This window comes from Podarcis vaucheri (assembly GCF_965113315.1).
Source record: "Podarcis vaucheri genome assembly, chromosome: 12".
Classification (NCBI taxonomy): domain Eukaryota; kingdom Metazoa; phylum Chordata; class Lepidosauria; order Squamata; family Lacertidae; genus Podarcis; species Podarcis vaucheri.
In genome coordinates this window covers 44802497-44826277 of record NC_138750.1, presented here as the reverse complement: position 1 = coordinate 44826277, position 23781 = coordinate 44802497, and the positions used below count along the sequence as shown (strand labels likewise).

Here is a 23781-nt window from a genome sequence, read left to right as displayed (position 1 = left end):
GAGGTGTTAGGGGAGGGGTAGTATATTTGGTGGTTGGAGGTTGTGGGTGGCGCTGTGGTCTAAACCATTGAGCCTCTTGGGCTTGCCGATCAGAAGGTCGGCAGTTCGAATCTCTGCAACAGTGTGAGCTCCCATTGCTCTGTCCCAGCTCCTGTCTACCTAGCAGTTTGAAAGCATGCTAGTGCAAGTAGATAAATAGGTACCGCTGCAGCGGGAAGGTAAACAGTGTTTCTGTGTGCTCTGGTTTCTGTCACGGTGTTCTGTTGCACCAGAAGCGGTTTAGTCATGCTGGCCACATGACTTGGAAAGCTGTCTGTGGACAAACGCCGGCTCCCTCAGCCTGAAAGCGAGATAAGCGAGGATAACCGATGAGTCTCAAACCTTTGGTGAGTTAAGGACTCTGGAGAAGTCTGGAGGATTGAGCAGACAAGGCCAAGAGTGGGTCCCACAGTCAAGAAGGTGGTTTCTGCACATGCTGTAGAGAAAAGTGAGGGGCAGCTGGGGCTCATTGACCTGGGAAGGTAGCCCATCTGGCAAAAGGAAAACTCTGATCCCAAACCTCTGCTACCTTGCAGGATGTCTTCGGGAGAAGAAAAGGCTAAGGAGTAAACCCTACACAAATCTGGAATGGAGTCCCTAAGACGGCTGGATGGTGTCTTGTACACCTCCTTCTGGAAACTTCTGCAGCCAAGCTGGTGCCAAACATATTGCTCTGTTTTCCTTTGGACCACATCACAGCAAGGCTGAGAGGAGGGTCTTCTCATCTGGGCAGCCTAGGACCTCCAACACACTGCCCAAGCTTGTACCCCACAGACGTCACGTCAGAGCTGCTAATGCAGCAGCTTGATTCCAAACGCCAAAGGCACACTCCATTGTCTCACGAGACAGACGGATGCCAACAACAGTCATGACTATCTTCCTTGCTTTCAACTGGTCTAATGCAAATAGGATATAATCAGGTGCTTCCAATGGTGCTAAGTTAAAAGTATTTAACTTTGGTTAGATAATACTAATTATGTTGCCCTAGCCAAAAAACTACAGCTGGCAGGTAAACGCTGGCACAAGGTACAGATTTACTACACAGCAGCAGCAAGGTGAATCTTGACACAAGCGAGCCAAATCTTTTTGGGAAGAGCGGGCAGCCCATAGGTTTGCATGCCAAGGGTCACAGTTTTTACCACAGGCATCTCTGAACAGGGCTGGAACAGGTACTGACTGCATCTGAAAGCCTGAAGAACTTATCAGGCAATCTAAGCCAGGGGTAGTCAATATGGTGTCCTCAATGCTGTGGAATGTAACTTCCACTACAATCACCTGGGGCTGATGAAGATTGCAGGCTATGACTTGTAGGGGGCACTGCATAGGCTACCACCCTGGTGTAAACAGTGCTGAGCCAAATGGACACATGGCATGATTTGGTTTGCCAATTTTTTTTAGCCACGGGCTGGTCCACTGTCGCTCAGACCTTGTGGCGAGATGGAGGAGTGGCACTGGGGGGGGGGGAGCTGGAAGAAGAGGTGAGGGGGGCAAGCAGTCCTCCTCCCTGGACCCCAGCCCCAACCCCAGTGCTTACCTTCCCAGGGGCTGCTGCTTCTTGTGGGTAGGCAGAGGGAGCGTGTTCGCTCCGCTCTCTGGCCCACAGGAACACCAGGGCAGTGGCGGGGGTGGAGGGAAGATGAGGGGCACAAAAGGGCTGGCTCTAGAGAGGGGCTGCTTAAAATGGTGCTTAGCCAGCTCAGCCCCCTTCCTCCTCTAGGCAGGGCAGGGAGAAGCCAGGTGGAGGGAGGGAGGAGGCGCCGCCATAGTGTGTGTGTGGGGGGGGATGGAATGGCGCAGCAAAAAAAATGGCACAGCCCAAATAAACAGAATCTCCACACCAGTCTGCAGGCCAGATCCTGAAAGCAATTGGGCCTGATCTGGCCCCTGGGCCTTAGTTTGCCAACCCCTGATTTGGTTCAAGGCAACTTCCTATGTATGCAGGAGGAGGAGACAGGCAGAGTGGTTTTGGAGACAGTTATACTGCCAAGGAAAAGTTTCAGTCCCTCCTCCCCTCTGGGTTTCACATGATAAAAGAAGGGTACGTGGATTCATTTCCACATCTGTTCAGCTTCACATCAGGTGCTTTGGGGTTTTCTTCATCTTTAAAGCAGCCAAGATTAAGCCTCAGGGCAAAGCAAAGTTTAGTTCTGAATTTGCTTAAATAAGGAAAAAAGGAAACGAAAGCAGAGAAGTGCAAATGGGCCAAGACTCAGGGGAGACTTATGTTAATTGAACCACACACAACTGTGGCTCTGCATTCTTTTATATTTTCTCACACAGCCCTGCAAAACCAGCGAGGAAATCCTGACCAAACCAGCGGGGTGTTGCAAGTGCACTGCTGTTTTCAGTGGTCTGTGACTTATCATCAGCCTCACCAGGGATGCAAATTCCGTATTTGCAGCAAAACCAAGGGCCAAAAGTATACATGACTTTAAATGTGTCTTTGCACTGAACCTGGAGTGAAAGGTCCTAGAATGGATAATTAAACAGTCAGTCTGTGAGCACTTAGCCCTAGTTATGGTGTTTGCACCGGTCCCTTTGACATATTCATCCAGTGTGAAATGACAAAATCTTGTTATTTCTGTTTCATCGTACCCTCTGAAATTTAATTTCACCCAATCTACCAAAGGAAGCACTAAATACACAGTGAGCTGCCCTTTCTCCTTTCCCATCTCTGCTTCTGCCCACCTGCTGCAAAATCTCATGGCCCTCCTCCTGAGCCAGATAAAAGACAAGGCAAGGGGAAGAGAGAAAGTGACAGGCTGAGACAGAGGGGCCACTTAAATGGAGATTAACAAGAATAACAGACAATCATGAACATCTGCTTCTGCCATTATCCCATTATGGGAATAATTACAACATGGGGCTTCTACTGCAGGAAGAACAATTCAAGGTAATACACTTTCCACTAACATTTAGCTAAAGAAAAGACAAGGGTTTTCAGGGCCTGAACTCATTCTGTGCAGACTGTTTCAAATCTGCCTGGTCTCTAATTGTGTTGATCAGATCTTTTACAATAACCAGCTGCAATATCTGAGGCAGGCACAATGCTGCAATTCCATGCAAACTTGCTTTCAGCCTTTATGCACAAACCTGATCATTTCCCCCATTCTCTGTGATTTGGAGGAAGGAGCAGGTGTCTATCAGGTGTCAAAGTTAAGACGTCAAAGAGAGCAATCCGCAAGGAAGTCTCTTGACAGTCATTGCTGAAAACAGAGGTGGAACACAAAGGTAAAGAGGCGAAGGCAAGACCTTGCTTAGAAGTTCTGGGTTTCGTATTATTTTATGAAAGGGGTGTCAGAAAATCTACTTTCATCATGTCGGACTCAGAACTTTTGAACAGATTGTTATGACGCCATGCATTTTCCGGATAGGCAGCAGCTCCATGTTCAAGGGTGCCAACTTCAATAAAACATTTGGGGGGCAAGGTAAGCCCTGCCCCACATAATCTATCACAAGACACGGTGCACACACACTATTTGAATGGAAATGCCCATCAACTTAGGGGGCCCAGCCCCTCAAACATTTTATGGGGAGGGGTGAAGGGACCTTGGCCTCTAGGAGTTGGCTCCTAGGTCCATGTTAATAAGGGTAGAGACCCAGGTGACCTGCACCCCAGCACAGGCTGCTGGTGTTGGATGTCAACTCCTGAGTGGAATTTAAAAGAAATGTGTGCTGGGTGCTGTGCTTCAATTTCCCTGCTGCCATGCTTACAAAAATCAGTATACAGGGTATCGGTGCCACGAATGTGCACACAATATTTATGTCACAAGCTTTATATCCTGCTTAATTTAAAATGGCCCACACACACACACAAAACGGTTTACATAAAACAGTATAAAACATTCATAAGAAAATACTGAAAAATCCAGCAAATTATTCTGAGCATGATTCTATAGTCGTGTGGTATAGTGGCAAAAGTGTTGAACTACCGCCCTGGGAGACCAGGGCTCAAATGCCTACTTTGCCATGAAACCTTGGGCCACTCACTGCCCCTCAGCCTAATCTAGGCTTGTTGCAGGGATTAAAAGCAATAAATAAGCTTGCATATATAAATCCCCTCTACTTTTCCGTTGCATGTGCAGGAAATAACTGCTACACAGTTCATTCTATACCATCACACCCCTGTCAGCTGCCAGCTCTGCTAAAGCACACCTGGGCTGCCTTCTCCTCCCCTGCACTGAGCAGAAGAGGGAGAGAGATCATGGGTGGAGTCTGGGTGCCTTCAAGCAGCTGATCCATGCCACCAGGAAGCCAGCTGGCTGTTTTCCCTTCCTGGGATGACTAACATCACGATCATGAAGATGTCAAACAGACTTTGGAAAGAGTCCAGTTGGGTTCAGAGAACAACCATTAGCACATACCTCTCTAGTTTCAAACAACAACAACCTTCCCTACTGAGAGAAGGTTCTGCAAAAGTGCCTTTTCTCTTAAATTTTAAAAGAAACAGCATCAATACCTGTTTCCAGTTCCCCCAGTCCTGCTCCCAACAGCAATAAGCCACCGTGCTGCAGAAAGCTTTCCAGCTGTGAAACCCCACAGGCAGGAAGGCAAGTCCAGCCATGGATAGGTTTCAGCTGCTGGCATGCAGGTTGATGTGCGTCCATAGGAGTCCCTTTAGTGCAACGCCATAATTCAATATCTAACTCTGGAAATATGTCAGCGCAAATGAATTCAGTATGCCGGCACTGCCTCATGAGGTCTCTTCTAAAATAAACATATGCCAAAATAAATGAGGTAGTCCCTGAAGATAGCACGAGAATCCCCTTTTTTTGTTTTAAGCAGACTGGCTCGTTTTGTCAGAATGACTTGGGTATGAGTCAGCATCAGCATCATAGCAAAAAAGACAGGAGCATCTCTGGTTGAAGGAATCTGGACAGGACATCTCACCATCTGATCTTAATAGAATTGAAGGTTCGCAAAGGAAACAATCCCTGAACTACACCAGTTCCAACAACACATCCACTGCCATCGTTCTTCCAACTGCTTTCTGGACCTTTTAACTATTAGGATCCTTCTACCTGCCATCATCTTGTTTTGTAGGACACTTTGGCATTAATCTAGGACAGAGGCAGTCAACACTATCACTTCCAAATGTTGTGGACCACAAATTCTTTTAGGTCATGGGGTGTCTGTACTAGCCAATCTGCCACAAGAGATGCAATTCTTACCTGGTGGTGACTGAAATCTGTTGTATCCAAACAGGACTGAGATGTGTGTGAGCTATCATTCGCTTCTGCGGGAGAAACTGGTTCCTCACCTAGCAAGGATTTTGAAAAAAGGATGAGACATTGCCCTCTCTTCATGCTGACACGTTTCCTCAATTTATGGAGTAAACGAGCAGGGAGACTTCTTACTACACTAGCATAGTTTGAAAATGGCACAGTTTCTACATAGGGATTCATAAGATCAGCAGGGAAATCATGTGAGGCCCTGTGATTCAGGCCTGTGGTACAAGGGCCACCAGCGTGTGGAAGCTCCAATGAAGATGGTTGTTTGGCTCTTTGAGCATATGGTTACCGTAGCATGACAGATTCAGGATTTCAAGGGACATCACTCTTCTTTGTGCAGAAGCTGTTGAAAAAACAGATGGCCGCTTCCCCTGTGGTTGTATGAAAACCTTCTGTAGCCACAGAGGGAGCTGGATGTCACAGTGGTTCCCTGCTAATTATCACAAATCCCTGGTTTTTCAAAAGCCAAGCCATGAACCTCCTGCTTTTGAAAATGTTGTTATCTCTTTGGTAGTTTTTGTTATGTGAATGGTGCTACAGACCCTCTGGGCGGGTTACTCTAACCCCGTGGGGTCTGTAGACCACAGTTGGGAACCACTGGTCTATAACGTTCAGACAGGTAACAAGCCAAGGGTTAGCCTGGTTGCACAAACATAGTGAAACTTCATAGATGAGGAGTGAGGAACCTTTTCAGCCCAAGGGTCACATTGTTTCATGGGCAACTTTCTGGAGGACATGTACCAATGGTGGGTGGGACAGAAATGGGTGTGGCACACTCTTCAACCTCTGTCCAGCCCAGCAAGTGGTATTAGCATAGTTCAAGGAAACATTCCAGCCAAGTAAAATCACCATAGTGCAGAATACAGCCACTGAGCGGTGCGGTCTAGGAGGACATTGAGTTGAGCAGGGTCCTGAGGACCACATTCAGACCTGCCATAGATAGGGTGCATATACCTATCTTCTTATGTAGTTTGAGCAACCAACTAGAGCATTTTCAGCGTATAATTTTATGAGCCTAAGAAGAACTCTGCTGGATCAGACCAACAGCTTATTTAGCCAACATCCAAGTTTGCACAATGGCCAAGCAGACACTTCCAGGAAGCCCACAAACAAAGCATGAAGGTCATAGCCTATTCAGCCCCAGCAGAACACTGCCTCTGAACCTGCCTGTTACACCTGTCTTAGCTTCCATGCATTGGTCTAATCCACTTTTAAAGCCCTATAAACTAAAGGTGATCAGCACTTCTTGTGACAGCAAATTCCATACGTAAATGAAATATGTGTTGCATGAAGAAAGTAGTAAATGGCTTTCTGCAAAGTTTGTGGCCTGTGAACAGGGCAGATGGAAGCTGGAATTCCTTGCTAATTCACTCATGCAAGTATGTGTACATGAGCAAAACCAGGATTTTTTTTGTTGTTGACAGTCTTCTGAAATTTATGACCTTAAATTGCTGAACTCCATCCTCCATTATCAGTCTCCATCCTGATAAACTACTGCATACGGTTCACACAACAATGGCTCCTTTCATTTTAAGCTGCCGACCCATGAATGGATTGTCAGTAGCTTGCCAGATAAACAAGAGGATTCAACATCCCTTCAGAATGTGTGTGGAGAGGGAGAGAGAACAACAGAATAAGATATTAATAAGCCTTTGAGGAAGTTTTGTGTTTGTCAGATACAGAATCACAAGACTGAGCGTTTGATAAAGAAACCATCTTTCTTCAGTAAAAGTTGAACAGTTCATTATCAGCATTTTCTCACATGATGACTCTTTTTAGACAAGTAGAGGTCAGCCAATATGGAGGGCAAATGGTATTTTTTTCAAGTGATCCTAAACTGATGTTTTAAAAAAGAAAAGATACCCACTTGCTTTAAAAAAATTGATATAATCAAATTCCCAGAATAATATTTCTGTTTCAGAATGTTGTAATATCAGTCAAATTAACAGATGTGGCTAAAAAAATTTAATTCCTTTCTACAGAATATGGGAGGGGGCAGGATATCCTTATATCATATCATATTGCTACACAATTTAAAATCCCGACTCAATGGTTGAATACAGAAGATTCAATTCTAATTTTAATTCAAAGTTATAGTAAAATGCTTATTGGAAGCTTTTGTCCATGTACCCAAGTGATTCCTCCCCCAAGCTTTACCTGGGCATCCAGAATTTTATACTTCAAGTTGGCAATGTAGATAAAGAAACAGGGTTTTCTAATGGAGGCAGCTTCCACACTCATCTGTCTCCCGTCAACAACTAACTTAATAAGGCAAATGCAGCTCGTTAGTGGCACCTGTGCAGGTCACCTGGCTCTGCTTCTCCCTGTTGCGCCGTTTTGTCTCCTCCTGCCTCTTTCTGAGGGGAGCAGCAATGTTACCACGAGGTGACAACAGCACCTGGAAAAGCTATAGTCCTGCTTTGATTCCTCAGTAGTCAGGAGTAGACTATGGAAAAATGATGACGCCCTCGAGTTTCTCAGTAGTGCAGAGATGCTTGGACAAACAAGGTGACTCCAAGCAACAACAACAAAACTTTATTAGCAAAGCCAACAGGCCACAGCTATACAAGAATTAGAGATAAAATAAAATAAACATAAAAAGGAAATAAAAACAAACAAAAAGAGGTCCGTCAGGTGAACACGTCTGTCGCTCAGATGGTGGCCCTTAATTTCACAGCTCTCTCGATGAACCTTGCGACCTTCTCAGTTGTCTGACTGTCCATATCAGATAAGAGAAAGAACAATATAATGTCTTGTGGACGGCCAGGGTTGGAGAGGATGAGTGGAGTAATAATCTCATTCCTTAGGTCTCTATAAAGGGGGCAGGATAAAAGGACGTGGGACACTGTTTCCGTGTTGCCATCTCTGCATGGGCAGAGTCGTTTTTCAAACGGAGTCTTTTGGTAACGGCCTTCGAGTACGGTGACTCCAAGCAGGGGAGTAGGAAGGGGGCGGGGGGGCAGACTGCCCCGGGTGCCGTCACTGAGGGGAATGACAGTTGGCGCACCGCCCGCCCGCGACTCCCAAGCCTACCCCAAGCCTTCAGGGTAAGGGGGAGGAGCTGCATCACTTTGCCAGTGGCATTCCCTCCTTCCCCCTTCATTTTGACAGCTTGGTTTGGGAGTCGTGGGTGGGCGGCGCACCGAATGTCCACCATGGATGGCTCGCTCTGCCCCCGGCTGCAGGGTGTGCATGCCGCTCCGGGCACCCTAGCAGCTATCCCACGCCTGGGAGGGCACCCTCTGTGCCACGCCACCCTTGGGAGCGCACCCGCCCTGGACAGCGCAGGCATATGTTCCACTGCTGACTCCAAGGGTGCTTCTGTTCTTAATTGCTCCTCTGGGAGGATTGTTTAGGTCTTCCTGACAGGTAAGGATGTTGGAAAATTCCAACGAAAATAGAAACAGGAGCAGAAATTGTTGGTGCTTGCTCATTTGGCCCGTGTCCATAACATAAATCAACCCAATGAATACAAGTGGAATTTGCTGCTGTTTAGCCTACAAATGATATGCAATTAGTTACGTTTCCCCTCCATTTGCGTTGTGCTTCCTTTGCGCTGTAGTGAATGGAGTGAAATAACGTAATGGCAAGGTAATTTCTGTCATTAACTACATAAGCCACACAGTGGACAGCGAGATGAATAACATGCTTTGGGGTGGAAGATGAAATGCAGCGGAACAGAAACACAGCTGTAGGTAGCATCTACAAGGTGGAATGGAAAAGAATGCCTTCTTACATCCCTACTGACAGTGCCCAAGGCCTCAGACAATAACTGCCCTCAACGCAGGCTACAGCAAAGCAAACTCAACTTTCATTGGATGAAGAGGAAGAGACATCCTGGAGTTTGGCTGCTGGCCCTCAGGATCCAAGTTCAACTCGCCCTCCGTGGGAACGTTTGGGCTCTTTAAATAAAAGCCAAGCCTTGCAGCCATTGGGCATCCTCTAACAAAGCCCAAATTCCAAAACACTGAGGAACAAAAACCAAATGGTCTCCCAAAGTCCAACATAAACAAAACATCTCACAGTTTTGGCTCACGGTACACAATGCGCATGACATTGCTCTCTGCTGCTGGAGGGCAAGGAAGGAAGGAAGAAGCTGCCAGCAGAGAGGGGAGAGAATGTGAGCTGTGTCTCCATTATAAACAGCAGCCTGTTTGAGTGCAGGCAGATTTCCCAGGAAGAGGACTCCGCTTTTCTGGGAATGAGGAGGGTTGTGTTGTGAGAAGATGAAGGAATTGAATGCTGAATGTAATCAAATCAGCTGTTGAGATGCAGGGCAAGCTTCTTATCTTTGCCATCCTTTTCTGAATTGAGGATGGATCGGAGGTGGGGAACATCAGCCTGAGGGCCACATTGCTTCTGGGCAACCTTCCTAGGGCCACATCATGGCAGTGGTCAACTGGGCCAGAGGCAGAAGTGAGTAAAGCAACAAGCTTTTATAGAGTAAACTCGCTTATACACACACTCATGCCTCTTGCTTGTCTGGATGGAGGGCTGCATTATCAGAGATCAAGGAAGAAGAGTTTGGATTTGATATGCCGCTTTATCACTACCCAAAGGAGTCTCAAAGTGGCTAATATTCTCCTTTCCCTTCCTCCCCCACAACAAACACTCTGTGAGGTGAGTGGGGCTGAGAGACCTCAGAGAAGTGTGACTGGCCCAAGGTCACCCAGCAGCTGCATGTGGAGGAGCAGAGACGCGAACCCGGTTCCCCAGATTACGAGACTACCGCTCTTAACCACTACACCACACTGGCTCACACTGGGAACGCAAAACAGGGCCGGGGGGTGTGTGTCCTGGGAGAGTAGGGCCACACAGTGAGCCTGGAAAGCCATATTTGCCCCCCCCCCACTCCACACCCTGGCCAGTCTGAGGCTCCCCATCCCTGCAGCAGAAGCTGTTTGCTCTTAGTTTTGTTCATATGTGCACAGGAAGAGATTACCATCTTTCCACCATTAAAACACCAAACACGAATACCAGTTGCTAAAGAGAGGCTAAAACACACCCTATTTAACTGGGGAATGCATGACAAAGCCAGAGAAACATAAATGCTGAATTTAAAAAATGTTGAATTGCTTTTTAAACACACACAGAAACACTCTCATTTTCTATCCACTTTGCAGAAGAGCAAGCACGTTTTCCAGCAAGTGTTTGGTTACTTATATGCTTGAGTGATAGAAGGTAAAGAGAGTTTTGATATACATATGAGAAATTTGTTTCCCATCCAGACGCCGCCTCAATCTGTCACCTAGATATGAATTTAATTTGCAACACAGATGTGCTACCATCATCTCTCATATGGTAAATCAGGCAGCAAGGAGCAAAGAATTATCAACCAACGCCCAAGGATGCTTGCTAGAGTCTGTTTAGGTTGTAAATGAAATGAAGAGTTTTTAGTTGCCTAATCATCTGCCTCTTAATCATTGGCAGATAGATGTGCCTTTTAGTTTGGGCAGCAATTCATTTAAAGCTTCTTCTTTTTTGCTGTTATCATAAATGAAATGACAGGTATATATAACTTATCATTGGAGGTATGATTGCAAAAGTTTGCTATTCATCACACATATTTTTGTTTAAAAACTTTTTAATATATAAACTGAACACATCTGTTTAAAATAATGTACTGCATAGCACTTATATCCTTATCCCCCAAAATATAAAAATATTACACACACACACACACACACACACACACACACACTTACCAATGTAAAATTCCTGGACCCACTGGTCACGAGCTGTTCCTATGAATTCCTGTAAAAGGATGTGCTGTTAGATTACTAACCAATATATATTGCTCATGTGATCTTACAATGTTAAGTAGGCACCTCACCCCATTTCACAGAAATCCCATGCATTCTGCAAAGACTTACAGTGGCAGCAATAACTAATAATCCATACATATATATATATTAATACAGTGTAATAACCACAATGAGAAGTGTGGCATAATTTCCTGTAAGACTATACCTTCAGATTCTTAAATAACAAATATCCATTCCATGTCCTCATTAAGTCCATTAGGTGCTCCTGTATTTAATCTATACATCCACCTGAACACCTTCATTTTTTATTTCCTGGTGCCACATACTTTCTCAATGCACCATTAAAAAAAACAGCAACTCCTATTACAACTTTTGTGTTCTTCTGTCTTGATCTTAATCTTTCTTGTTTTGACTATTTTTGGAATGCTTTAAAAAAACATTTTAGTACTGATGTGTTTGTTGCCCTGGGCTTCTTCAGGAGGAAGGGTGAAAAATAATGATGATTATGATGATGATGATGAGTGTGTGTGTGTGTGTGTGTGTGTGTGTGTGTGTGTGTCATATCATATACTGGTACATACTGCAGAGGGAAGCAGACAAAGGTTGGTTGTCTTTTGCTCAGTAAATTCAAGATGAGATTTGAACCCATGACTTTCTTGTTCAGACTCATCGGCATAATATTGCCCAATGCTGATACTGTACAGTAAATAGAGCCTTAATAGGCTTACTGATCCCACAGAATATAAAATGCAGAGCAAATGAGGCTCCAACTAGGGCTGAAAATGCTTAAAACAAGCTTTCAAGTTACACTGGCTTTTTCAAGTTTAGGATTAAAAAAAATCAAAACAAATTATACAAGTTCAGTGTATGCACAGGCTGATACTGTTAATTCAACAAAGGAAAGTCTAAGCAGGAACTATGTTAATCAGGTGATTACTTGGCAATGGCATTATGGGTACTATCCAATAGGTGCTTCATGCCTGTACAAATACATATGCAGTTGTCATGCTTGCTAGAGCAGGAATAATGGATTCCCAGCAGCTTCAGTGAGCAGAGTTCCAGGAGGCGGTGATTTCACGACAACGGCAGCGCTTACTGAGAAACGGCCTGTGTCTGGAATAACCTGGAGTCACCAAGGGCAAAGAAGCAAAGGGCTCCTGTATTTTTAAGATGCCCTTCTCAGGCAGGGGTAAGAAAAAACATGCCAGCTGAAATCTCCTCTTCGAGAAATATTAGTACCAGAGAACCCAATGTGAAGAGGCAACTAATGTCAAATGTGATGATTTCATTACTCTCCCTGTTTTCGCTTTTAGGAATATGAAAGCTGTTATCCCCTAACATTTCCCCTAGGCTTAAAATATCCAGTTTCTCTGCCCTTACTGCATCTAATGTACTTTGGAGACCCATCAATATCATCTCAGCTCTCCCCTGCATCCTTCCTACATCCCATTATTGGCAAACCTACTAAAATGTGGTGCTCAGAACCAGACACATTATCAGTATCCAAGAATGCTCCGAGAGGCAGGAACTTTCACCTCATTCAGGTTCTCCAAAATGCTTTTCCCTTAAGAAAGTTAGAGAGATCAGTTTCCTGCTTGGGGGTCTACAAGTTATGTAACAAATTGAAATAGCATTTGCTTCACATGTTCCCAGGTTGAATTCATTCTGACTTAGAAATGGATGCTTCTCTACATCAAAGCGGCCTATATATTAAGTTGAACCTTACACCTATAGCACCACCTGCTAATCTTCCTCGTATGAATTCATCTGGGTCTCTACAATTTCCACAGTGTTTTCCAGCCTTGCTCCTAAGCATTTTAGCAGCAATATCTCCGCGAATTTCTCGAAAGCCTCTCTGCAATGAAGTGGGTCATCTTTCTTTCTTTCTTTCTTTCTTTCTTTCTTTCTTTCTTTCTTTCTTTCTTAATATACTCTGCAGCTGCAGTCAAAAGTAATAAAGGGTTATTTCCTTCTCTGCTAAATATTGAAAAAGTAGACATTAAGGATTGGCCTTCACTGTGCAATGGTCCCTTCCACCTAATAATAATAATACGCCAGTTATTGGATCTCTCTGTTTCTGAAACTCTTCCTGTGACTCACCAGCCTGCACTCATAACTTAGTCCTGCACTGGTCCTTCATATATCCCCACTGACCACTCCAAACTGCTAGTGGTGGAGACTACAAGGTCAACAGAGCAGTTGGCATGATGGCGGCTGTGTGGAAAACATCCTCTCTACCCCTGCACTACATAAACAATAAGCATGTGCTTTCCCATTTCATTTGCTTTCTTCACTTCCAGAGCATGAGGAGGTGGGCTGGGCTGGGCTAGGGGCTGGAGAGACCCAGTTTCAAATCCCCACTCAGCCATGCAATGGCGAAGGAAGGTTCCCCAGCACCCGGGGCGGGGTGTCGAGGGGCGGGGCATGTGCAGAGCCGATATGGATGGTGCATGCACGGTGCCCATATGGACGGCATGCGCGTGCCCTCGGCCACCCTACAGTGAGTGTAGCCCTCAGCTGGCCATTTTGTCACCCCCCCAGGGTGACACCCGGGGCAGACTGCCTCCCGCCCCCTTCCTATGCCCCTGTAGTATTGAACCTTCCTGTCAACCTCCCCTACCTCACAGGGCTGTTGTGACAGTAAGTTAGGGAGAGAGGGGAGCCATGTGCACATCTCTGAGTTTGCTGGAGGAAAGGCAGGATATAAATGTAATCAAGAAATATCTGGGATAAAATAGGCAGGTAGTCCTGATTTACGTCTTTATGGACTATGGGGTTTTGATTTAAGATTTCAACCCTAAAGTGATGGACTACAGAAAAGCAGCATTTGGAGAGGGAAATGGCTCAGTGGCAGAAAACAGAAGTTCCTGGGTTCAAATCCCACCCAATGAAGTACTTTAGACTGAACATATGCTCTCCTCCATAGACGGTAGTGTAAACGAATTAACTCATCAACCCTGCCATACGAGAATCCCTTGCAGTTTATTGCAGTGCCTGGAGATAGACAGTCAGGTTGTGTATCCACAGGAGTGACCAGAGGAAGAATGATCGCTGGAAGGAGCGCAGAGAGAAGAAATGCCATGGTGCGTCTGCAGCACCACCACCAGATGCCTTCATCTGCCCCACCTACAATATAGCATGTCTCTTTTGTATTGGTCTCTACAGCCGCTGTAACTCTTGAGCATGTCAGGAACAAGCCAGCAGTAAATCACACTGTGCAAGTGGGAGTTAACTCTTTCTTGGCAAAAACATGATTGATACAGGAGTGTCAGGCCTAATGAGCACAGCAATTCATCTTCGGTAGGTCTTGCTCCTGTGAAGCAGTTGCTGAGACTGAAAGTCCCCACCCTCCTCTCCAGGGTTTTGCCCAAGCAATCAGAGACTGCATCTGGGCACAACCAACCTCCTCCCTTTTCATGTCCCTTCTGGTTCTGGGAGACCATTCCTCTGCAAACAACCAGTGTATTATGCAACGGTTTGACTTTACCCCCAAAGGTGCACTCTTCGATTGTCTTCCGAGACAAGACGGATGCCAAATACTCACTTCAAAATGTGGTGTCTGCGGATCTTTTGCTTCGTTCTGCTGGGAAGGGCCCTGGATTTCTGCTACAAGGTCCAGTCCTGGTGGCCCCACTGTCCCTGCCATCTCCAGAGAAAGGATCTCAGGTGGTAGAGGCGGGAAAGGCATGATGGAGACATGACTGTACAAGACTCGATGGACCCAATGCCAGTGGGGTGATGGACTCAGTTGAAGGCAGTGTCATAGATTCATATTCCTGCGGGTGTCAAGAGACGTTCAGGGAAAACAGGAAAGTGAACTCATCCATTAAAAGAGGTCAACTTTGATATGCATTGCAAAAACTAAATATCCAGCTGAAGCAGGGGGGGGACCCTAAAAAGTGACGGGCGGGGGGTAAATAACACAAGGCGTTTCACACAGGGGATCTCAATCAATTTATACCAAAGACTGAGCAAATAAATTAGCAGTTCCTTGTCTGATAAAGTAAATATGCCCCGAGAACACTGCTGATTGTAGCAAAATCATCTGGATGGGCTGGTAATCCAATGCAGATGTGAAATTGTGTGAGAGGAACCCCAGCCTTTCAAAAAACTCCCCCGGTATTCTCATGACAATGATTAGCTGGAGTATTGTTGTTGGCCTGGACCAGACAGCAGACAGCCCAGCTCAGCTTCAGATTGGAAAAGCAAAATACAGGCCTGTTTCATTAAAAGAAGATTTATTGGTGTTAGCGGGTTTTTCTTACAGAGCTCGTTTTCGTGAGATGTGCTGCGTACAGTGCTGGTTCCTGCGTGCACAGTGGGAAGCAAAAATAAGAGGCAGAAGCTGAAGACAGCAAGGAAGGATCGCACTATAATGTTGCCCAGGCCCTACAGAGCAGTGGAAAGCTTCTAGCACCACCCTCCATGCTGTGGAGCATGTGGTACAGTCACCCATCAAAATGTCTCGTGCCACCTTTGAGACTAACAGGTCAATTTCCCCATATGGTTTCATGGATGACAGCCACGAAAAGCACCATATCATTTTATGTCAGAATGTCCCTTTTTGGTTTTGCTACAGCAGCCTAACATGGCTGCCCTTCAGGAATTTGCCACCATCAAACTGTGTGTCCCACTTCGGCCTCCTCTAGCCAACCACTTTGTTCGGCACTCATCCTGATTTGCTTATGCAAAGCTTATACAGTGCCTAAATTACAATTGGTCTTTATTGAGCCTTTCTTCTAATTGGTTTATGTGGTGGTTTTAGGACAATGAGCATTCAACCTGATATGCTGACAAGTAATTTAGGGGTCTTCCTGTAAACAGCTTGTCTGCCCCGAACTGCGAAAAGTCAGGTGGTGTTCTCATTTTTTAAGTGGATTTGTTGCACTAGGGTAACAGGGAACTTTAATCCACTCTAAACATGAAAATGTAAAGTTCTGCTCTGTGCATGAATCTCTCCCACAGAATACTGACAATCTGGAGGCATTCTTCACTCTAACTTCTCAACGAGAACACAAAAAGAAACCGGGGGGTGGGAGTGGGGAATCCACCCCAGTACGTGTAATACTACCTTCCTCCTACTCCTGTATCTGGAAAATTTCTCTGCCCCTCTTTGGCAGCTGTACAGACCTTGCATCCTAAACATGTCCATTGTTAACCATTTACTAAAACCCCGAAGCAGAGCAATCACAGACAGTACTACACATCAAAACAGATTCCAGATATCTCTGGGTGCTACAGTAAATTCTGGACATGCTTCATACCTTGCAAAGATTAGATTTATTCTGGGGGGTGGGTGCTCTTTGGAGGGAGGGGGGAGTTGCCTAGGGCTGACATATTTCAAACTGAAAATCCGGAGAAAAAAGTTGTTGAGGTTCTTTTTTGTTTTGCAAAATCTCTCCCGGGCGTATGGCAACCCTTGCCCAACCTAGCATTTTCCTGGATTTTAACAATTGGATGCATATTGTAACTAAGTCAGGGCACTCCAGGTGCTTTGAATTGCTACTTTGGCAGCATCTTTAAAATATCCCTCCATGGGGCAAGAAACAAAGGTGCCTTGTTTGTTCACCCGCAACATCTGTAGATTGTGGGATTATCCCAGCTCCTGTTAGTCATGCTAGTTTATTGGCAAAAAGTCTCTCCTAGAATAAATGAAAGGTGTTGAGTAATGACAGGTGGGATAAGGTTTTGAAACCCTGTGCATTTTTTCCATCACACCCCGGATTCCGTCTTTTTATCCCTCTTTGAAGTGGTTTGTCTGCAACTCAATTACAGAACAGAACAAACACAGTTCCTACAGGATTTACAGTGAAAACGTTTAGGAGATAGCTACACCGTTAAAGGCACCGGGAGCATATGCTTGAACGTTTCTATCAACCATCCAGTAGGTGGTGCTATTGCAAAACCTTTACTTTACCGGAAAAATTCCCCACATTTAAAAGGAACCAACCGAGACAGAATGGAATAGGATGTAAGCTCCAACTTTTGCTCATCAAGGGTTATCTGAGAGAGAGACACTATCCTTGTTTGCACATAACGCTAAGCCACATTTTAGTGGCTTAGGGGTGCATGTGTATTGAAGGTTTGCTGATGCTTGTGCACATAGCATTAAGCGACAAGTTTAGTGTTCTGTGCAATCTCAGCTGCTGGAGTGGCAGCTCTCCATGTTTTTGTAAAATCTCGAGTCTTTTTTGCATGACCAGTGGGATACTGGATCAATGGAAGGGGGAGGGGATGAGATTGCATTGGCAGGCTCCACCTCCAACAACCACATGCCAATTGGCTACACAGCATGGCGCCTACACATACGCAGCCTAAATAACACTGGTCAACAACAAATTTGTTGTCTGCGTTTTTTTCAGCTGATTTAGGATGAATCTGATGCACTGAATCCAAAAATCACATTGGTTTTGCTCAGTCAGGTCAAGTTTCTGAGCTATGGCCACATGTCTTTTTTACGTTTTTGTTCACATGTACACTTGTGCGGAGCATTTTAGAAGAAGTTGGTGGGGGTAAAATGCCTTGTCAAATAATTGTTTTGATTGGAAATGATTATTTTAATGACAAGAAGTATTCAGGTCCGATAGTTCTGGGTGATTATGTCGAAAAGGGATCAGTTTGAAGTCATAAAACCTCGAAATCTTCCATAAATTGGTCCAGCAAAGCATAAAGTTGGGGGATCAAAACTAAGTTAATGGGGCAGCCACCCCACGAAGTATCCTGATCTTCAATCAGCACGTCGTCCTGTAGCTCATTGTGATGAAATTCCAGTGCCTATCTTCGGAGAACTTCCTGACATTAGTGACAAAGATGCCTCCAGTGTTGAAGGACATGAAGAAGAAGAAGTGGTTCTTGAAGATGATGCTCCACATCCATTTTCCCAAAAGGAGTTGAATGATCTAGTTCGTGACCTCAGCTTGTCAAAGGACTCTGCCGAACTGTTGGCATCCAGATTGAAGGGAAAAAACATCCTCTCTGACAGTGCTCGCATCAGCTTCTTCCGCAACAGGCATCAAGAGTACCTCCATTTTTTCTCGGAAGAGAAGGACTTGGTGTACTGTGCAGATATTGTGCAGCTTCTGCTCAAGCTTGGAGTGCCACAGTACGAACCCAAAGATTGGAGACTGTTCATTGACAGCAGCAAGCGATCACTGAAATGTGTTCTGCTACACCAAGGCAACCAGTTTGCCTCTATACCCCTGGCTCACTCGAGTACACTGAAGGAGAACTATGAAGCGGTGAAGTATGTGCTGGAGAAAATTGGTTATGATCAGCATTAGTGGTTTATTTGTGTTGACCTGAAGATGGTGAACTTTTTGTTGGGACAACAGTCTGGCTTCACCAAGTACCCATGTTTTCTGTGCATGTGGGATAGTAGGGACCGTGCTCAGCATTACACAAAGAAGGACTGGCCTATGCGGGAGGAATTGGTGCCTTGCAAAGAAAGGAACGTCATCAACGACCCTCTGGTGGACAGAGACAGAATACTCTTCCCACCGCTGCACATCAAGCTCGGCTTAATCAAGCAGTTCACCAAGGCTCTGGACAAGGATGGTGACTGCTTCATTTATTTGTGCCAGGCTTTTCCAGGATTGACCATGGAGAAGTTCAAAGCTGGCATCTTTGACGGTCCTCAGATCCGTCAGCTCATCAGAGATCCAGAGTTCGGAAAGTCAATGAACGAAGTGGAACTGGAAGTGTGGAAGGCATTTGTTCTGGTAGTGAAGAACTTTCTTGGCAACAATAAGGCCAGAAACTACGCAGAACTTGTCAACAACATGCTGACTGCTTCCAGAAACCTGGGCTGCAACATGAGCGTCAAGATGCACTACCTATTTTCACATATGGACCGGTTTCCTGAGAACCTGGGTTCAATGAGTGACGAGCAGGGGGAGAGATTCCATCAGGACATGAAAGAGATGGAGACCAGATATCAGGGTCGCTGGGACGCAGTCATGATGGCTGACTACTGCTGGACTCTGAAGAGAGACCTCCCTGCCGCTGAGCATTCCAGGAGTCCCAAGAAACAGAAGTTCAAGCCCTGAAGTTTGAAAAATGGTGAAGCAACATGCAATTTACGTGTACTTACCTTTATCAATGCCCACCATTCAGTTTACAGAAAACCTGACCTGATGGAGAGAAACGGATGCCATTTCCTGATTCAGCAGTGCAAAAATACCCTAAATCAGTTGTAGAAATCTAGACAACATTCAAAAAGTAAAAAATTGTTGCCCAGTGTAATCAATGAATGAGGCAGGGGCTGAGATCCTGCTCCTACCCAGAAAGGTATACAGTGAGGGACCTGCAGAATCTTAGCTGCTGATTCAAGAACGCCACAGACACTGCCAATGTGTTTACTAAACAGGGTTACACACAGCTCACTGGCAGGGCTCTAAACACAGGCTTGCAGTGGGGTTTCTCCTAGTTCAGAGAAGGAGGGTGAGGGAGGAGTCTGGCCTATATTTGAGGGCACAATACAGTGGTACCTTGGGTTACATATGCTTCAGGTTACATACGCTTCAGGTTATAAACTCCACTAACCCAGAAATGGGACGCGGGTGGCGCTGTGGGCTAAAGCCTCAGCGCCTAGGGCTTGCCGATCGAAAGGTCGGCGGTTCGAATCCCCGCGGCGGGGTGTGCTCCCGCTGCTCGGTCCCAGCGCCTGCCCACCTAGCAGTTCGAAAGCACCCCCGGGGGCAAGTAGATAAATAGGTACCGCTTACCAGCGGGAAGGTAAACGGCGTTCCGTGTGCGGCTCTGGCTCGCCAGAGCAGCGTTGTCACGCTGGCCACGTGACCCGGAAGTGTCTTCGGACAGCGCTGGCCCCCGGCCAATAGATGTGAGATGGGCGCACAAACCCCAGAGTCTGTCAAGACTGGCCCGTTCAGGCAGGGGTACCTTTACCTTTACCTTTTTAACCCAGAAATAGTGCTTCAGGTTAAGAACTTTGCTTCAGGATAAGAACAGAAATCGTGCTCTGGTGGCGCAGCGGCAGCAGAAGGCCCCATTAGCTAAAGTGGTGCTTTAGGTTAAGAACAGTTTCAGGTTAAGAACGGACCTCCGGAACGAATTAAGTACTTAACCCGAGGTACCACTGTACGTAGTTAATACAACCCCTGAATTGACATCCTGTTTGGTCACATGAACAGGATTCTTGTTCCTCCTCAGCTCTGAAGCTCACAGGGCACTGGCAAGTTTCTGTCCCTCACTCTTATCTACCTCATAGGAGTTTTGCAAGTCTAAAATGTTATCATAAACTCATAGAATCATAGAATCAAGGGTCATCTAGTTCAACCCCCTGCAGTGCAGGAATCTCAGCTAAAGCAGCCAACCTCTGCTTAAAAACCTCCAAGGAAGGAGAGTCTACCACCTTCTGAGGGAATCTAGTCCCTTGTCAAACAGCTCTTACTGTCATAAAGTTTTCCTGCATGTTTAGTCAGAGTCTCCTTTCTTATCGTTCCACCCATGACCCCCTAGGCTCCCTGGAAAACAGGCAGGGTATAAGAAATATTCCATGAATCTTTTAAGTCCCTTTATCTCTTTTCTCTACCACTCACCACCATGCCTGACCAATCGGACATAGCATGTCATTCTAAAAATGCTCAGTCTCAGCAAAACACACACAGAGAGAATTGCTTGTGTTGTCTCTTCCACTGAATGGCGCATCAACTATAATATTTTAATTGGCATTTCGGAACTTGCAAAGGCCCTTTAAAAGTACAGTTGGTGTTTACTTGCTTGCCTTATCTATGCTCGTCTTGCATATTTTGTAAAGCTAAATGTTAATATACCATTATATATAGTCCATCTTCTCTAAACAGTTATAAAGCTGAGCTATGCTATTTATGTTCTCCTTAATCGTAGAGAAAGTTCATATAAACATGACTCCCTGGCCTAGATTGAAGAGAAAGACAAATATCTAAGTGAATAATCATGAGGTTACACCCAGTGTTAGTTCTATACATAACAGATCCTCTGAACAGAACCTAAATTAGCTATACCCATTAATTCCAATGGGTCTGCTCTAAATAGTACCAGCTACCATGTTAGCACACAAAATTAGGGCACAATTCAAGCTGTAACTTGAGCTCAGAATCATCTGACATCATATGATGCCAGGTGATTGACAGATGGGCGCCAGCGGGTGGTCCAATTCCCCATCCCATGTCATGTTTGAATGGGTGAGACAAGAACAAGCATCTTCACTGAAAAGCCCACGGCCTTTCCGGATAACAGGAAAATTATTCTTTGTTATCAATAGCTCTATCTATGCTGGCCTCAGTCCAAGCCATGCTACTCCCATGAACTGTAGGGTGGGTGTCTGCTTTGCTGCAAGGGAAGCATGAATGAAATTGGAATGAAAAGGGGGAAGAAATTAGTTTCTGTACTGAAGCACACAGTGGCCAAAAGATGCCCGGCAGCTCTCTTGTAATGCTGTAAGTGGCTTTGTGGTGGTGCTGGTAAAAATCTTGGAAGCGATGGTTGCAGTGATCCTAATTTACAGAGGACAGGTCCAGCAGGAAAGCAATAGGAATGGGCCAAGTGTTTATGAGATTTCAGGAAAGGTAAAGGGAACCCTGACCATTAGGTCCAGTTGTGGACGACTCTGGGGTTGCAGTGCTCATCTCGCTTTATTGGCCGAGGGTCATGTGGCCAGCATGACTAAGCCGCTTCTGGCGAACCAGAGCAGCGCACGGAAACGCCGTTTACCTTCCCGCCAGAGCGGTACCTATTTATCTACTTGCACTTGGACGTGCTTTCGAACTGCTAGGTTGGCAGGAGCAGGGACCGAGCAACGGGAGCTCACCCCATGGCAGGGATTTGAACCGCCGACCTTCTGATCGGCAAGCCCTAGGCTCTGTGGTTTAACCCACAGTGCCACCCGCGTCCCTTTTATGAGATTTCAGAGAACTCTATAAAAAAGAAGAAAAGAAGCCTGGCTCGAAAACTAGCACTGTTGCATTGCTACTTATGATACAGGACTGCATGTCCTCTGCTGCATCAAGAATCACAGAATTGTAGAGCTGGAAGGGAATCAATGGATCATCTAGTCCTGCAATGCAGGAATCCGGGACAGATGGCCACTCAACATCTGTTTAAAAACCTCCAATGAGGGAGAGCCTGCCACTTTCCAAGGGAGCCTGCTCCGCTACCACCTCCCACCATCAGATAAACGCATACAAAAAAGAAAGAAAATCATATTGGAATGCTGAAACCTGCTTGTGAGTAAGGATGGGTGACTCTGTTTCTCATTTTTGACAACCTGAAGTTCTATTCTCCACATTTCTACATCAGTTTGCAATATTTTTAAAAGTCTTTGCGAAAATTCATCAACATTTTAGCACAGATTTATCCTAATGTACAAATCTTTCTATGCATTATGGCCTGATATAATGTTCACGAACATATGCATTTTGTCGCTCGCTCCACCCTAGTAAATGCATTTTTTGCACACATTACCCGGCTAGAGAACTGTATCGCAAAATTCAGAAAGGTGTGAATGGCTAAGGATGGCCGTGTTTCGGATTGCAGATTATTTGGGGAAGTGCAAATTAGTTCACCTTTACTGTACATGCAAACTGAATTGTGTTTCTCCTGCATCCCTACCTGCAGGTCTTCTGTCTCCAGCAGGTGTGAGCAGTATTCTCTCCATGGTCAATAGGAGGCCGAAGGTTTCCAATACTGAATGTTGTGCTTGGGGGTCACCCTGTTTTCACAGACAAGTCATGCTGCCTTCAGTGAATGAGTCTGGCTTTATCAAAGCAGAGACCAAAAGATCCATTCTCTTGACAAATGGATCTCTTCTCTCTCACCCCTTTTTGTGAGTTGCAGTTGGGGACTATTTGTTAATGTGCCACTACTTGCCACATCAACTTGGACTTGGGGCTTTGTCATGAGCCTGCAGTTTCCCCAGCTAGACAGTCAGTGTGGTGTAATGGTTATATAGAGTGTCGGACTAGGACCTTGGAGACTAGGGTTCAAATCCCCACATGGCCATGAAGCTTACTGGGTGACCTGTAATCACTGTCTCTTAGCTCAAGCTACCTCACAGGGTTACTGTGAGAATGAAGTGGGGAAGGGAAAACCTGTGGATGCCACCTTGAGCTCCTTGGAGGAAAAGTGGTTTGTAAAGAAAGTAAATAAATCAAATGCATCTTTCATGACAATATCCCCACCACGCCTCACCAGTACTTATTTTCTGAAGGAGTTTTAAGACTTCTCTCCTAGCCTTTCCTGCTTGCAGGAATTGCAGTTGGATCTCAACTCTGCCAAGCCAGCCTCCATAGTGCAGGAACTAATCTGCCAGGAGTTGCAGAGCCACTAAGCTGTCCTCACCCTCCAGAGCAGAGAGCCAAACAACAATAACAAAAATCTGCTGCTTTTAACTCCTGGCATTGGAAGGAGCTGGTTCGCTGAGAAGGGGCAGGGATGAAGTGTCAGCTTGGAAGGAAGGGAAACAGAGCTCTTGCCACTTCTAACATTACCCAGCAAAGATAGTCCTCTTCAGATATTGCCTGACCATAAAAGGAGACATGCAAAGCATCAATTTTATGGTATTATCCATAGGCCTGTGTGATTGCTTAGCCTTTCTTCCTTTCCCTTCTAGCTCTGAAACCTCCGTGGGTTGGTCTGCCTTGAATAAAACCTTTTAATTTATTTCTGGCAGTAGAAATCAGTCACAGGGTCTCTCTAGAAAAATCACCTGCTTTGCTTAACTATATCATCTTGGGGACTCGTCAAGATGC

General features: G+C 45.5%; 2 long non-coding RNA genes across 2 annotated transcripts in view; one reads left to right on the top strand and one right to left on the bottom strand.

Annotated features, from left to right (window-relative positions):
* The window catches only part of LOC309515731, a 606047-nt gene that overhangs the window by 96102 nt on the left and 486164 nt on the right, over positions 1 to 23781 (top strand). The gene's annotated exons all lie outside the window — the stretch shown is intronic.
* LOC309515727 lies at positions 5207 to 22730 on the bottom strand. The gene is made up of 3 exons (XR_014212635.1): positions 22643 to 22730; positions 10976 to 11024; positions 5207 to 5299 (listed from the first exon to the last, which is right to left on the bottom strand). It is a non-coding gene; the product is annotated as an uncharacterized lncRNA (long non-coding RNA).